We start from the raw sequence: 3580 nt of genomic DNA on the forward strand, positions 1-3580 counted from the left end.
TTAATAAGTAATATTACAGTAATGAATTGATTTTTTTTTTACTTTTATTTAAAAAAAAAGTCCAAAAAATCTAATGAAATAGGTCGTTGGATTTTCTGAACTTTTTTATTTAAATTTAATATATAAATAGTTTTTATAAATATCTCATTCACTATAAAAATTAACATTTGGGTTACATCAATTTGAAATTATTAAAATAACTACGACAAAATTTTAATATTAACACATATACGTATCTAATAATAAAAATAAAAATAAATGAAGAAATAAATGAAAAATGATATATAATGTGCGTAAATTTACATATACATATACAGGGGAGCGATCAAATGTAAACCACTCAATTTGTACAAACCGTGCAAACCTCATTCAACCAATCATAATTTTTCATTTTGTTCATTTTTTTGTAATTATGAAAGCTTGATTAATCATTTTTATTGTGGAGGGTATTAATCATAGATATTATCATCTTCATTATTTTAATTTTAGAGAAATACATGAAACAGTTTCATTAAGTATTATATGAAACAATTTCACAACCATATATGAAACAACTTGATCAAAAAAAGTATTATATGAAACAATTTCACAAGATTAAACAATTTCATGAAAAAATTTCATAAGATTAAACAATGAAATCGACGGATGAAGGTGGTTTGCACGGTTTACACAAATGAGAGCGGTTTTTATTTAATCACTCCTCTACATATACATATATATATATATATATATGTATGTATAAATCAATAATGATAATAAAAAATATAATATATCATTAGTGTAATATCTATTAGGAACCGATCGGAGAACGGCTAGGAAAACAGTCAGGAAATGATCGAGAAACGGTCAAAGAACAGTAAAGTAAACTAGGTGAGCTCTAGATGAGTTCAAATTACTTTGTAAAACTATGTAAATGCCAAAAAAATGTTTATTTTGATGTATTAAAGTGCTTTCCTTGATATTTATCAAATGTGTTGATTATTTAATAAGATTTACATCATTGGTACATTTGAAATTTATTTAGTAAATTGTTTTAAATAAAGTATTAAATGTTAAAATTTATTTATTTTTAAACATGTCATTTTTTGGTCATTTTACATTTCTCAACTAGTTCTTACCAAACGTATTTAGTTTGTCAATTAGCTTATAAATCATCAGCTAACTTATCAGTTATCAACTAGTTTACAAAACACGATCATCAATTCTAGGTGATCAAGGATAGTTTATTTTAATTAAATTATCTCAATTTCTTCTATGCAATATATAAATCGCTATTATCAAAACCTTCTACATTTTTACCTTCATTATTGTCATGATCTCCACACAAAAGCACCTGCTCGGGTTCATGAATACCAATTCTCAATCAGCAATTATTAAATTATTTACAAAATTAACATGAATTAGGGACCGTTTACCAAACACTTACTCGAATAAACGTTTACCAAATCACACTACCTTACCGGATGAATATAGTAAGGACTAAGAATCTTACCCGATAAGAGCGAGATAAGGACCAAGAGTCTTACCCGGTAAGTGAGGGCGACGACTCTTACCATGGTAAGCGCTTACCTGGTAAATTGTTGCATACGATGTCGTTTTAGCAGACTAAAATCTTACACGGTAAGTAAATAATAGTGTTAAATTTTACCGGTAAGCACCTATGGGTAAGTGTTTGGTAAACGACCCCTTATTAAGTCACATTGGATTAGTTGTTCATCGAAATTGCTTCTCAACTTTGTTTCTCCCAAGCTTATCTACATAATAACATTTGTGTGTTTACTACATGAGAATATACACGAATTTAGGAGAGAGAGTTCGATATGTTCTGTTTCTGCTGACCATTAAACTGAAATTACAATTGTCCTACTGATGCGAATGGAATCCAGTAAACTGTGCAACTTTCATGAGAAATTTCAGAATTATGGGAGAGATTGAAGGAGATCCCACAAGTGAAATCGTCGTTTGGTTAATTAAACAAGTTCCTATATCCAATAACCAAAAAATGCATGACGAAGGGAGAGCGAACGTCGTGAGGAAATTGACTCGAAATGCACCTCACCAATGTTGAGACTCAATTAGGATTGATCTAAAGGTGGAAATCTCTTTTTACATTTCTCACTGTAACTTCTCTTCTTAACGGAACCCAACCCTATCTACACATGCATAAACCTAAACTCTAACCTCCTCCACGTTGTCCCCATCCATCATCCTAAACTCTAACCTCCTCCACGTTGCCCCCATCCATCATCCTTGACCTTCAAAACCGGTGCCTCACCCTCTTCATCCATTTCCCGGATGATTAGTTGGGATTTATCATAAATCAGATGGATTACAATTGTAGATAAACCTAGAGATGGTAAAAAACCGGTCCCAGACCAAGCCTAAATTGGTCCTATTTCAAGATTTTTCAATTTGTAACCGGTCCTAGGTCGGCCCAAATGTGATAATCAGGTCCTAGTTATTACCCAAGGTATTTAATACGTGATTATCTGATTTAATAATTATGTGATAGCATGATAATTGATACATGCCGATATGAGAATTTGTGAATTAATTAAATATATATATATATATATATATATATATATATATATTTGTGTGTGAATATATATATATATATATATATTATGCATGCATGTGCTATGTATGTATGTGTGAGTGTGCATGTGGGTAGCATGAGGTGGATAAGGGGTGGGGAAAGGCGGTGTAGCCGACCTTCCTTATTTGGAAGGTATAAAAGAGGCTTAGCCTCTTCATTTGTTAACCCCTGCTATTTTGAGAGGAATTGAGAGACTTTTAAAGAAGTGATTGTCCGGTTTGCAAAGAGAAGGTGATTTCAAGTTGGTTTCAAGAGTCCAGTTTCAAAAGGGATCGATTTCTAGCATTTTGGTGTCAAAAGTTTTATAAGATGAGTGGTTTCTAAACCTTTTTGTAATAAGATTCTACTGGTTTCAATTACATGCTTTGTATTGTTCTTATTTGAAAAGAAATCATGTTTATTTCGTCTAAAGGTTATCCGGACAAAGAGTGACCGAATTAGAAGTTTAAACCGGACAAGCCTTGAAAGGTTTATTGTCCGGATTGTTTTAAATCGGACAAACTTTTAACGGTTTAGTGACTGGACTAGTTTAAACCGAACAAACCTTGAGCGGTTTGTTGACCGGAGTTGGTAAACCGGTTGAGTGGTGAGCGGTTTAGTCTTACACCGGACGAGTCTTGAACGGACTGTTGTCCGGATTTGTTATCCGTTCAAATATGAATTTTATTCTAAGTGTTAAACCGTTCAATGAATGTGTGATGTGTTGACCGGAATAGTATCCGGACAAAGTTGAACAATTTGGACAAGTAATTGAGGTGTGTTGTCCGGATTAGTAAATCGGACAAAAGGGGACAGTGCTGTCCGGACTTCATATCCGGACAGCTTGTCCGGATAGTTTTATATTGGAAATTTTATAAGTTTTAAATGTTTATTTATTTATGATTCATAAAATGATTATTTTATATCTTTTTTTTAATGATATGTTCCTACCAAGCGTGGTGACGTGAGTCTGTTTTGGTATGGAACGAGTTTTTGATAAAT

The sequence above is a fragment of the Cynara cardunculus genome (genome assembly GCF_001531365.2).
Source record: "Cynara cardunculus var. scolymus isolate 2C chromosome LG 10, CcrdV1, whole genome shotgun sequence".
Lineage (NCBI taxonomy): Eukaryota > Viridiplantae > Streptophyta > Magnoliopsida > Asterales > Asteraceae > Cynara > Cynara cardunculus.